Source organism: Lactuca serriola, chromosome 6, assembly GCF_051521515.1.
Source record: "Lactuca serriola cultivar US96UC23 chromosome 6, Lser_US96UC23_V15, whole genome shotgun sequence".
NCBI lineage: Eukaryota > Viridiplantae > Streptophyta > Magnoliopsida > Asterales > Asteraceae > Lactuca > Lactuca serriola.
The window spans coordinates 355,459-369,721 of NC_136413.1; the positions used below are offsets into that span (position 1 = coordinate 355,459).

General features: G+C 37.4%; 1 long non-coding RNA gene across 2 annotated transcripts; it reads right to left on the bottom strand.

Annotated features, from left to right (window-relative positions):
- Nucleotides 1–10,246: 10,246 nt before the first annotated feature.
- On the bottom strand, nucleotides 10,247–12,299 carry LOC145058779 (uncharacterized). Of its 2 annotated transcripts, XR_013686521.1 has the most exons (3): nucleotides 11,784–12,239; nucleotides 10,402–10,765; nucleotides 10,247–10,311 (listed from the first exon to the last, which is right to left on the bottom strand). It is a non-coding gene; the product is annotated as an uncharacterized LOC145058779 (long non-coding RNA). The 2 variants fall into 2 exon arrangements; XR_013686520.1 differs by having other exon boundaries at nucleotides 10,247–10,765; nucleotides 11,784–12,299.
- Nucleotides 12,300–14,263: the final 1,964 nt, after the last annotated feature.

Genomic DNA, 14,263 nt, shown 5'->3' on the forward strand with positions numbered 1-14,263 from the left:
AGAAGTGTTAGAAGTTTTGAAGAAGGAGAAGTTGTATGCAAAGTTCTCAAAATGTGATTTTTGGATTCGTGAAGTCCAATTCTTGGGTCACGTGGTCAACCAAGAAGGGATAATGGTTGATCCAGCAAAGATTGAAGCTGTAACGAAGTGGGAACAACCGAAAAGTCCCACGGAGATTCGAAGCTTTTTAGGATTAGCCGGATATTACTGAAGGTTTATCCAAGGCTTTTCTTTGATTGCTACTCCGTTGACAGCTTTGACCCACAAAGGAGCTACTTATGCTTGGAGTGAGAAGCATAAAGAAGCATTCGAGAAGCTAAAGAAGAAGCTATGCGAGGCACCGATACTTTCTCTACCCGATGGAGTTAAAGACTTCGCCGTTTATAGCGATGCGTCTGGGGTTGGATTGGGTTGTGTTTTGAACCAAAGAGAAAAGGTGATAGCATATGCGTCTCGACAGCTGAAGGAGCATGAAAAGAATTACCCGACTCATGATTTGGAGTTGGCAGCGGTAGTTTTTGCTCTGAAAATATGGAGGCATTACCTCTATGGCACGAAGTGAAAACTTTTCACTGATCATAAGAGTCTCCAATATCTCTTTAATCAGAAGGAATTGAATATGAGGCAACGACGCTGGCTAGAATTACTTAAAGACTACGACTGCGAAATACTTTACCACCCCGGTAAAGCTAATGTTGTTGCTGATGCTCTCAGTCAGAAAGTCAATCTTGAAAGGAAAAGGCCAAGAGCGTTGAGAATTGAAGTTGTCTCGACCATTGTGGAAAGTATAAAGAAAGCTCAAGAGGAAGCTTCTGAGAAGAATGACAGAAAGGAGGAACGTTTGGGAAAAACGTTGGTGTTCGATGTAAACAGTCATGGACTGAAGGTGTTCCAAGATCGGATTTGGATACCTAAGACAGGACGAGTCAGAGATCTTCGGATGGAAGAAGCTCACAAGACCATGTACTCGATTCATCCGGGTAGCACTAAAATGTATAGGGACCTGAAACCCTACTACTGGTGGCCGACGATGAAGCTTGATGTTGCAAAGTATGTGGCTGAGTGTGTGACTTGCGCGAGAGTCAAGACACAACATCAGAAACCGTACGGGAGTTTAGAACCTTTGCATGTGCCAATGGGTAAGTGGGAAGACATTGCTATGAATTTTGTCACTAAACTGCCCAGAACAAAGAATGGTCACGACATGATTTGGTTGGTCGTTGATCGATTCACTAAGAGTGCGCATTTCATAGCGGCCAAGGAGAAATGGTCTATGGAGAATCTTGCGAATTCTTACGTGAAAGAAATTGTGAGGCTTCACGGTGTTCCGTTAACGATTGTGTCGGATCGTGATAGCCGTTTCACCTCACGATTTTGGAAAAGTCTACAAAAGGAATTGGGTACCAAGTTGTGTTTAAGTACAGCTTACCATCCGCAGACTGATGGTCAGAGCGAACGAACGATACAAACGCTTGAAGATATGCTGAGAGCATGTACTCTGGAATTCCTATGTAATTGGGATGAACATTTAGCATTGGTAGAATTTTCCTATAATAATAGTTTCCACTCGAGCATTAAGATGGCACCTTACCAAGCTTTGTATGGACAGAAGTGTCGTACGCCGTCTTGTTGGCTTAAGGCTGGGGAAAAGCAGTTTATGGGACCGGAGATAGTCCATCAAACTGCTGAAAAGTTGAAAATAATTAGGGAAAGAATGTTAGCGGCTCAGGATTGTCAAAAGAGCTATATTGACAAGAAGCGAAGACCGATGACTTTTGAGGTTGGAGATTCGGTTTTGCTTAAAGTCTCGCTGTGGAAGGGACTTATAAGATTTGGTGAAAGGGGAAAGTTGAGTCCAAGGTTTATTGGACCGTTTAAAGTTCTTCAGAGGATTGAGAACCAAGCTTACAAGCTCGAATTACCCGAAGAACTGAATGGAATTCACAACACTTTTCATGTGTGTTATTTGAGGAAGTTCACGGGAGAAGTTCCCGACATAATTCCAATTTCTGAATTGAGAATTGATGAGAACAAAAGGTTGATTGAGGAACCAGAGGCAATTGTTGACCGAAAGACTAAGAAATTGCGACGCAAGATGGTTGGGTTAGTGCTTGTCCGATGGAAACACACGAATGGGCCGAATCTCACCTGGGAGACGGAGAGTGACATGATGGGTCGCTATCCGCATTTATTTGTTGATGTGTGATTCTGGGGACGGAATCATTCTAAGGTGGAGAGAATTGTAACGCCTGTGTTTCCGGGCTTGCCGTTTTTAGCAATGTAATAGTCTAGGTTAACCTTTGTAACCCGTTTTGAAATAATAAGAATGTATTATTTGAGTATTATGTGTTTTGTGCTTAATTGCTTAATAATGTGGTTTGATTAATTAAGAATAAAAATAAGCGTCAAAATTTAAGTGTAAAATAAACTTAATATCTTTGGTTAATGTTGTAGTAGTTGAAACGAGGTTTCCGAATATATATAGAACGCCCAAATCTGACTTCGTATGAGGAAGTTATGATTTATCGAAGTTTCGACTTAGCGGTATGCAGCCTGAAATACTCGATTTGAGATCGAGCGGTTTTTAGCCGAAACAATCTAAACGAGGATCAAAGGTCTCGTTGTTGGTATCGAAGCGATAAAAAGTTAGGCGAGAACGGACGTCAAACGAAGAAGTTATGAATTTATAACGAAGTTTTTCTGTCGCGGCCTATTAAAAATAAATAATAAAAATAAATCAAAATTTGCCGACGGAGTCTAAACGAAAGTTGTAGAGCGTAGTCTCACCTTTCCGTGGATATAAAGAACATCGAAAACGGAGTTCGTATGAAGAAGATATGAATTTCCGAAGTTTGATAAATAATTTGTATTTATTTTTAATTGAAAAATCCGGCATTATCCGAAGGGGAGTCAGCAGTCCGATCCGACGTACGCCCCGCGTACTCCGAAGAGTGTCGACACTTCGGATGACGCATGCAGTGACGACTTAGGAGGCCAGTACGCCCCGCGTACTCCGAGGCTCCAGCCTCCTATAAATAGGATGCGAGGGCAGCCGGCTATTTTGCTAATTTCCTCTCTTTTCTCTCCCGTTTTGCATCGTTTAGCGTGCCAAAAATACCCCAAAGCCCCGATATTATTCTCGATCCCCGAGGCAAGTCCCGAGATCCCGAAGATCCCGAGAAGTGCGGTTCCCGAGCCGAAGCTCTGCCCGCGAGAAGTTCGATTTTTGTGGAGATCTTCCAGATCTGCTGTGGATTACTACTTCTGCAAGTCGTAGTGTTGTCCGATCATCTTCTGATCAAGTGAGTGTATACTAGCTTTCATAAACACGATAATAATACAAGTACGGTTTGAGTGTATTAAGTAAATTGTGGTTTATATGTGTGAGGGTGTAGTTACTTTCTTCTAACGAGTAACTATGAAGTATTTTATACGATATACTTGTTATGTGTATATTTTGTGATTGTATGCGTGAATGGATATTCACTTTATTCTATCTCATAGATTTGAATTGTCTTCTATGGAATATGTGTTATGTGGTATGCCTCATCTGTTATGTGGAATATATATTGAATGAAAATGATATACAGGTTTTAAACTATGTATGAAAATATATATTTTTATCTACTAATATGTTGGGTAGAACATGGGTAGATTGTTGGTGTGTAATAAACAGATGGGAGGCCTCGATGTTGTTGTTGTTGTTGATCTAGTTATTCAACGGAGTATGGATAACGACCACGGACTCTTTCTAGACAGTCCAGTGGAACGCTAGCAGGTTCATAACCTGTAGGTGTTGTGAACGATGTGTTCACCGGTGTACTCTATCCCCCTCATGGTTGCCTTTAGGATATCTATTGTTGAGGAAACCCCTTAGCAGTGATGTCCGTCCCGATGAAAATCCTAGATTAGGTCCCGTGAGATAGATGTTGTTTTAGGGACGTAAAGTGAGGATAACGGGAATGGGTAATCGGGATAGTGATTGGTTGGTGAAATTAAATATAACTTATTTATTGTGGGTTGAAAAACCCTATATGCTCACCAGGCTCCCAAGCCTGACCCACTTAATTTTATTTGTATTACAGGAAGTGGCACAAGGGCATAAGATGGATGGATCATCTTGTTGTTTTGTTTACAAGTCTGTATATGTATATATTTGTTGAATGACTTGTAATGTTATCGTTTATGCTTTATGGTCTGTATCGGAACATGACATCCCGAGTTTTGATTATATAATGAAAATGCATCTCTTGATGAAATGCTTTGATAAATATTATTTTATCATGTTTTGTTTTGGGAACAAATTCCGCAACTCTTTCAAATCAAAATGATTCACTCTGAAATTATTTAAAAGCATAAATGAAAATCAGTCTTTTCTGGCCGAGATTTTGGGGATGTCACACTCTTCACCTACGAAATCTAAGAATTTTCAACGAACTCAGTCTCAGTCTCCACAGGTTTCGAAACAAAAAGTTTTTCAAAAACCATCCTTTTTAAATCATGTGAAACATATGGAGAGAACCAAGTCTCACTTCTCTCTTAACACGAATGCTTCACATTCAGCCAAGACTTCGCAAGATGTCAAAGGCAAATGAAAGATAGTTTCAGAGCCTTATGTTCCACACAAAAGATCTAAAACTAATTCAAAGAAAGTTGAGAAGAAATTTGTTAAACAATAGATCCAAAATAAGAAAAGGAAAATATCCTTAAAGGATAAGAACCTAAAAGATAATAGGATCATTGTTTTCCAAATTAAAAAGAAAGATAACACTACTTTAGTTAAAATATCTTATTTAGTTGACATTGCTATTACTTTTCCTGTGAAAGCCTCACGTGGACCCAAACAACTTTGAGTTCCTAAATCTCTTTGATTTTTGTAGGTGATTCGAGACGAGCAGTTTGATTCCGAATGGTACATAGACAGTGGCTGCTCGCGTCACATGACAGGAAGAAAGGAAGAACTGTGGGAGTTTAGAGAAATGAAGGATGGAGGAAGAGTGAAGTACGAAAACAATTCACTTGGAGAATTCGAGGATATGGGATGATAACAAACGGAGAGTTTTCAATTCGCAAGGTCACGTATGTTGAAGGACTACAACACAACCTCATAAGTGTTTCGCAGCTGGTGGTGGGTACAGGATTAAAATTTTTGTTTGATGATGTGGGATATGAGATCATCGAAAAGAAGACCAAAACAGTGCTCCTAAAGTCAAAACGCAAAGGCAAAATCTATCGACTAAATTTGAACCCGATCAAAGGGAAGCCTGCAATTTGTTTACTTACGAAAGCTTCTACTAATGTTAGCTGGCTATGGAACCGAAGACTCTCGCATCTTAATTTCAAAGATATCAACAAGCTTGATCTTGGTGATCATGTGCGAGGGCTTCCTCTCCCAAAGTACGATAAAGATCATCTATGTGCAGCTTGCAAAATGGGGTAAGAGAGCAGGAAGAGTCATCCAACATTTGTGAATACGAAAGTCATAGAACCACTTGAACTTTTGCATATAGATCTTTGTGGTCCTTCTGCAATTGAAAGCATTGGTGGTAACATATATATATATATATATATATATATATATATATATACTTGTAACTGTAGATGATTTTTCTAGATTCACTTAGGTGCATTTTCTTAAGAAGAAATCAAAAGTCACTCCAAAGCTCAAGGAACTTATAAAGCAAATCGAGATACAACTGCGAAAGCTGGTTCGTAACATTCGCAGTGACAACGGTTTGGAATTCAAAAACCAAGCGTTTAAAGAATTCCTGACGGCGAAAGGATTAACTCATAAAATTTCAACTCCCTATACTCTTCAATAAAACGGGGTAGTTGAAAGATGAAACCGCTCGTTGTGTGAAGTTGCGAGAACCATGTTTTCATTCGCAAACTGCCGCTTTACTTCTGGGCGGATGCGATAGGAACTTCCCGCTGTACCCAAAATCAATCTATCCTCAATAAGCGATTCTTTGTCACTCCATATGAGATCATAAATAATTGAAATCCTAATGTCAAGTTTTTCCATGTTCTTGGTTCCAGGTGCTTTATCTTCAATTCAAAGGAACAAAGGAATAGTTTCGATGTGAAGGCTGATGAAGGTATTTTTCTTGGGGCATTCTTTGACTTCTATAAAATATAAGGTTCTCAACAAAAGGTCCAAGACGACAGAAGAAACCTACTATGTCACTTTCGACGACAATTACTTGAAGAATTTTCAGAAAGATGACAATCCATCATAGGAGATCTTTCCCAAACTGAATCCTGCTACCATTCCACTCTCCAATCTCTACGAGGAGTTCATGAACTTATTCGATGAGCCATAAAAGGAAATCTCCTCAAAACCCAAAGCAGTAGACAACAAGGAAGACGAACTGAAGAAAATCATTGATGATACTGCGAAAGATATGGAACACGAGCATCCCACTTTGAAGGACCCTGAAGTTCCATCTCAATTAACAGGTGTGAGTGCTACAACGCAGGGGGGGGATCTACTTCAACCTCCTCACCTCAAGCACCTGTTCAAGGGGAAAATGAAAACCCCAACGTCAGCTTAGAACCACCTTTCCAAGGGGAGAATCTGAATCCAGAAGAAGATACACATACATCATTCTAGGGGGAGAATGAAAATGTGAATGATGATTCAGATGTGCAGTCAGAGTTTGGAGAATTGAATGCCGAATTGAATCCAACATATGATCCTAGTTACCCTCCGTTGACCAAATGGACCAGAGATCATCCAATAACTTAAGTTATAGGAGATTCGTCTTCAGGAGTTCTTACGAGAGCACAACAAAAGGCGAAGCGAACTGCACTATTCTCTAAAGTTGAATTTTGCATGTTCAATTCGTTTATCTTAAAGATTAAACCTAAAAACGTTTAAATTTCTCTTGATCATTCTGATTGGGTGTAAGAAGTGCGAGAGGAGCTCAATGAATTCGAATGAAACAAGGTCTGGAGACTCATTCCCACTCCAAAGGATACATTTGTTGTTGGTCTAAAATGGGTATTTCGTAACAACCTGGATAAAGAGGGAAATGTCATAAGGAACAAGGTGCGACTCATTGTTAAGGGATATTTTTAGGAAGAAGGCATTGACTACGAAGAAACCTTTGCACCCGTTGCAAGGTTGGAATTTGTTCGCATCTTTCTGCCATACGCAACACACAAGAACTTTGAAGTGTATCAGATGGATGTCAAGTGTGCCTTTCTGAACGGGGAACTTGAAGAAAGAGTGTATGTGGAGTAACCACCAGGGTTCATAAACGAAAAGTATATGAATCATTGTTACATTCTAGACAAGGCAGTTTACAGTCTAAAGCAAGCTCCAAGAGCCTGGTACGAAACTCTAACTTGTTTTTTAAAATAGGCTAAATTTAGACAGGGATCGGTCGACCCAACCTTCTTCCGCAAGAAAGATGGTGACCACTTGTTGATCATCCAAATTTACATTGATGACATCATCTTCAGATCAACTAGTCCTAGTTTAACGGTTGAGTTCTGAAAGTTGATGGAAACTAAGTTGGAGATGATCTCCATGGGTTCGATTAACTTTTTCCTTGGTTTAAATATAAGACTGAGTCAGGAAGGTATCTTTATCAATCTGGAGGCTTATACAAAAACCTTACTCTCCAAGTTTGGAATGGTGGGAGATTCGAAGGTCAAGGTTCCAATGGCATTCAGAATGAAAATAACACCGTCTCTGGACAAGCCAACTGTTGATATGAATCTCTATTGTCAAATGATAGGTTCATTGATGTATATGACTGCTAGTCGTCCATATATCATGTTTTTTGTCTGCTATTATGCCAGGTTTCAAGCGAATCCTTGTGAACCCCACATCACTGCTATAAAGAATATCTTCAGGTATCTCAAGCGATCATTCTCACTAGGAATATGGTACCCTTCAAGTTTAGGTTTCTTTGTGCAAACGTTTTTAGATGCGGATCTAGGAAGATATGGTTTAGATCAAAAAAGTACTATGGGAGGATGCCAATTTCTTGGTGGCAAACTCGTAAGTTAGCAATCTAAAAAGCAAACTTTCATCTCCCTATCAACTGCTAAAGTAGAGTACATAGTCACTGCCTATTATACTTCACAAGTTATCTGGATTCAAAGCCAGCTTCGTGACTATGGCATCAACATGAAGCAAATCCCTTTGTATTGCGATTCCGAGAGCGCCATTCTCATCTGTCATAACCCAGTGCAATATTCAATGACCAAACACATCACACTGATATATAACTTCATCAAAGATCATGTGGAAGATGGAAATGTCGAGATACACTTTGTAAGATTCGCTGATCAGTTAACCGACATCTTCACAAAAGCCTTGCTTGAGCAAACCTTCAATTGTATTCTTCAAGGCTTAGGAATGATAGAGGTTGAATCTGTTTCGAAACCACTTTTGCAGTCATAAGGTTTGATAGACCTGCGAATTGGTGCGAACGCTCACAAAAACTCATAGTCAACTGTTCATGATTCGAACCGGTGCGAATGTTCGTGGTTAGGAACTTCATGTATCCTTTGTACATTTTATTTATTTATTTTTTCTTTATTTCTGTTTTTATTTCTTTTTCAGAAAATCGAAAATCCAAAAATATTTCATTATGTTTTTATTTCTTTTTCAGAATATTGAAAATCCAAAAATATTTTATTTCTTTATCTTTTCAATTCTTTTTATGAAAAACAAAAACACAAAAATATTTTCTTTAATTTTTTTAAACAAAAATACCAAAAATATTAGATAATTGAGCAGGTTTCAAGGAAAACATCTTGGTGATCCTAATTACGAATGATGGGGCAGATATAAATTTTCTAATCTATGCACAAGTTAAATGTTCCTAGAAGCATGCTGTTGCATGTGGTCCAAAGCCTCAAAGACTTTCAATGTTGAAGCCTTAATGAATCGATAACACCAATCGTTTCTTCCCAATAAGCTTGCTCATTCACATAAGTCAAGAGCTAAGTGACTTTTCTCACATTGAGTTAAGAGTTAACTACTTATTCATTTTCGCATAGCAGAGGTACATTATTTCTTTGGAACCACCTCATACCATTTCTCCATCACTTTCGCATTCACAAATGTAACCCTTAAGACTCTCAGAAATTACCACTGAGGTTTATGGTTATAAATTTTTTTTTATGATCTTAAGTTTGTTATTACCACGAATTCAGTGAAACCCAAAATCCAACACATACTTACGAATTGACGGTGAACAATTTAATTGTTCTATATTTTTCACCAAGAAATTAACGAATGTCCACCTGCGTGGTCAGTACCATCACTACAAATAAAATGACATTTAGTGGCACAAAAAAGTGCCACTAAAAACCAAAAAAGTGCCACTAAAAGCCCTGTTGGCAATCAGCGGCACAAAAAAGAAAGTGCCACTAAAAGCGCTGCCACTAAAGACCTTTAGTGACACTTTTCAGTTGTGTCGCTGTAGCCCTCTTGGATTTTAGTGGCACTTTTCTTATGCCACTATAACATTTTTGGTTTTTGCAGCACTTTTTAATGCCACTAAATAATTGTTAAAATAAAGGTAATATTTTTAGTTTTTAGTTTCATTTTTTTCCTCACAAAGCATTTAATATTTGAAAATTTTTTCATTTTTGTTATAGATTTAAATGGAATATAAAATAAAAAAATAAATAATAATAGAATAATAAATGGAAAACACAAAAGAATTGCTTATATTAAAATTTAACTTGTCTTACAACAATTTACAACAATATTACCAATACTTCAAACAAAAATATCTTTCAAAATGTTGAATAAGGAAAATATTTTATGCAGCAAGAAGATACTTCTCTTCCTCAGCCTTTCTACCCATCAGAACCCAAGATCATTTCCTAATTTTGCTTCCTTTTCAAATTGTTCTCTTTCTAATTGATTGGATTAGGGTTGGAGAAGTTACATAGGAATGAGAATGTTTTGTGTAGAATGAGATCTCAAAATCAAAGACTTCGATAATTTCACAGAACTTGAAACAAAGAAAGATGGTATTAGAGCTACAAGTACAAGAAATTAATCGTTTAGACTAGACAACCATAAAGATAAGGAGAAAATTAGAGCTAAAAGTACAAAAATGCCCTTAATCTCTCTTTTTATACATCAGAGCAAAAACATCATTTAAAAAAGAAAAGACATGTTACAAATTAAGGTTGACCAGATTGTTGACTGCAAAACTAAAAACTAAAATATATTTATTTTGATAAATTAAGGTTATCTGTGAACGATGTCTACTTAAAATGGAAAAAATATAATGCAATGATACAATTCATGTAGCCTCATATTCACTAGAAAACCGCCTGGTAAAAAGGAAAAAAGGAAATGCTAAATACAAACATATACAAGAAAAAACATTGCAAGTTACAATAATAATAGTAGTAAGGGTAGACCTTTTTGAAATGGACAGAATTGCCCCAACATCAAAACCTTTAGTTGTGTCAGCCTCAATTACACAAAGCTCACCAGAGATAGCTCCTTTGATCTTCCACCATGCAAGAATTGATGCTAACACAACTATCTAACACAATCCCTTTCTTAAACACGCCCTTTTGTTGCCCCTCTCCTTCCCTTTCTTATTAAACATTCTAGATGGAAAACCAACTGTCTTCAAACACCCACAAACAAAACACCATTCTTAGATTCATTAACACATCAATATCAAGATTCCGAACTAAAAAAACAAAGAATAGTGTATACAAACTCCATGCAATATCCTTGAAACTGAGCATCTTCAATCTTTTGTATATTTGACATCTGAAGAGTGAAAGTTATAATCAATATGAGATATAATACACACTAGTTGTGAGACCCGTATATTATACGGGTTAATTAAAACAAAATGTTAATATAAACGATTAAATGAAAATTTTATTTGAATTTGAAATTTAAAATAATTGAAAATTATGAGAAAAAAACATGCAAAAAATAAATCAATTAAAATTATGTGTTTAGTTATCAGATTTGTGTACTAAACGGGTAAATTATAACAAAATGTTAAACACAAAGGTTTAAACTGTAAATTTATTTGAATTTGAAATCAAAATTTAGAAATTGAAATTTGAAATTAATAGTCATTAAGATAAGTTTAATTTATGGAAACTAAATTAATGATATATTTGAAATGAAAAATGGCGTAAATGACAAGTGAAAAATAAATATATCTCAAAATTATAACAAAATGACATGTGGCCAATTGAATGGAAGAATGACAAGCGGCAAAATCATTCTTATTTATTAGGGTAGATTATGAGAATATAGTAAATATTACCTTATCAAAGGGATGTGTGCTTTAAAAAGTTTTTCAAAAATATCATTTAAAAAGCCAAGACCCGTTACATATTAAGAGAATGTTGACTGCAAACTTAAAAACTAAAATATATGTATTCAAGGACAACGACATGGTGAATGCTATATTGATCTTTCAATATTTTTGAACAAAATAAACAACAAGTTGATTATCTTTTCAAAATGAAGTTTGAGCGTTTTAAAATACAACCCTGGTTCAGATCAGATAAACCTTGAAATCAATTTATTCTTGAACATATAGATAAATTCCCTTAACCAAATCCCTACACATTTCAATAACAACAAAATGTGGAAGGTGTAAGAAAGAGGGGAAATGTGCATACTATATGAATTATGATTTATGAAGAGCAAAAAAGGCAATTACAATCCATGGGGGAATAACGAAAACCCTAAATCCGCTTATGAGAATCTGGAGACGAGATGGTAGAGTGATTGAAGGAGAGTGAAATGAGCGAAGAATGCAAACCTGACTAGGGATTGTGTTCTTCGTGGGGAAATAACGAAAACCCTAAATCTGCTCCAATTAGAAATAAATATGATTTGATATGTGATACATCTGATCCGATGTGTCATACATACCCGATTAACCTCCGAAATCTAGCGTATTGATAGTAGAAAACAAAACCTTCGTATTAGGAAGAATATCAAATATTTCTGCTTGATCCATATAAGAACAAGGCAGAGATATGGCTAGGAGAGCTAGCGGCGGTACAGTGTTGTTGGTGAGGAGGATAGACGATGGTGCTCCATTAATCATTGTGGGGAGGAGAAGAGAGGTGGAGATGTGGCTTGGAGAACTGGCAGTGAACCAGTGACGATGAAAAGAGACGTGATTTATTCCTTTATTCCGATTTCATTTCTCAAAAAAAGAGCGGAAGGTCTTCGACTGTCGAGGGAATTAGGAGCGGGATATTAAAATTAGAATTTTCCATAGGTAAGTGGCACATTGATATATGTGCCACTAAAAAGATAATATAGTGGCACCAAAATTAACATGCCACTAAAGACTTGTTCCACTAAATGTAATTTTATTTGTAGTGTATGAAATCTTTTTTTCTTTTTGTGTGATCTTAATGAGACATTTTAGACCTAAGACGTTTCTTACCAATAGATCCGATTTTTATTTTTTCTTGAGATTTCTATGCTTATCCTAGTCAATCAAAATAATTCCAAAGCATACTTGTTTTTATGGCTACACCGGTCAGATAAGTACTTCATCCGAACGTTCTTACTTATATCAAGTTTCGTAGTTTGGTTGAAGATAATTCCACCCTTAAAGCTTAGTGAAAAGATGCCTTTCACTCTTTCTCAACAAACATGTGATCATAATTCATGGGAAACCACAGACACTTTAGAGTCTCTTGACTCCGAAGGAAGAGATCCTTGCTCGGGGTCCATTTGCTTCATGTCTTAAGAGACATCACTAGAATCCCTTAGTATTGTGTTGATTTATTTCTTTATCTTTGGCACACTCTCGCACAAAGATCCTTGTGATTTTCCAAATTCTAGTTCATGGTACTTAAGTCATATTTACTTTCAGTTTCGCAGAACATTTTATGGCTATTACTTGCCAAAGTTCATATCTGGATTAACTGTGAAAGGGCGTAACGGAAACAACATCTTAAAGGATAAGATTTGCATGCAAGAATTTGAATGGACGCTGATTTGACACCGCCTGAAACACGTCACAGTTGCCATTCACGCCTTTTTAGGTGACTTTTCAGTAACCGATGCAACCAACCGCCATATTTCTCTCACCTACTATATGGTATATAAGGATTTTGGATATTCGATAATTAATTACCATTTTCAAAAAGTAATCACAATCCTCTGACGATTATACTCTCTACTGTTCATTATCTCTTTCCTCGAGCTTCCATGGCTGCTTCTTCAGAGTCCCCCTCAGTTGCAAAACAGATGGCCCAATCCTCGATCCTCAACCTCACGAAAAATCAAAACTTGATTCTTGACCTTGACCTAGGAAAGTATGATAGATTTCTTCAACTAATCGTCGAATGTTTGAGGTATTCTCCATTGGTTATCGCTCTCACCAAGTCTGAAATTGTTCCCTTGGTGCATCTGTCAAAAGCCTACTCCACTGCTAGCTACCAAAAGGGAGAAGAGTTAATCATGTTTGAAACTTCAACTAGAAAACCCAAATCACCAAATTGAGGTTATGTAACCTCCTAGGGCTTCCACAGGGTCGTGACATGTTTGACCCGGAGAGCATCTCATACTCAGCAATTCTAGAGATGTTCTACTAGATGGGGTATAAGGAAGTGTTGACTGCAGTTTCCAATTTCAAGAAGCCCACTTTGCTGCCGATGTGGAAGTGGAACGACCTGTTCACACTCCTATTCAAGAGCTTCTCGGAGAGGGTTACTGGCTCTGACTGTGCGAGCAAGCTCTTCATGACAATGATGTACAGTATCTACTCCGACATCAATTTGGATTATGGTTCAGTACTCTGGGCTCAATTGGTCCAAATAACTCTCTCTATAACACGACACCGTGAAATCTCATGTGCTCGCTTCTAGACCATTATCGTTCAATGGGCGATAAGCAAGCTCAACATCCCTGTCCTTGAAGATTTGTGTATGGCTTCAATCCAGATATTCCACACCACCAACATCATACTCACAGATAACTCAAAGTTCAGATTTTTCGGATCAATTGTTGAAGTTATGCTTTAAGATGTTCCAGCTGCGAGTGACGTACTGTGAACCTATCGCAGTTTGCCAGTCTTAGGCTTTCGCCCTATGACTGATGAGTTTCAAAAGGTCCTTGACGAGGCGGAAAAACCTAATGAAGGAGGAAATAAAATGAGTGCAAAAGCAGGTCCATCTGAACATCCTCAAGATCCTAAAAGGAAGAGGGTCAAGAAAGTGGCTCGTAAAACATGATCTCCAACTCCGAGTGACCACGAGGATCGTAGTCACACACAGT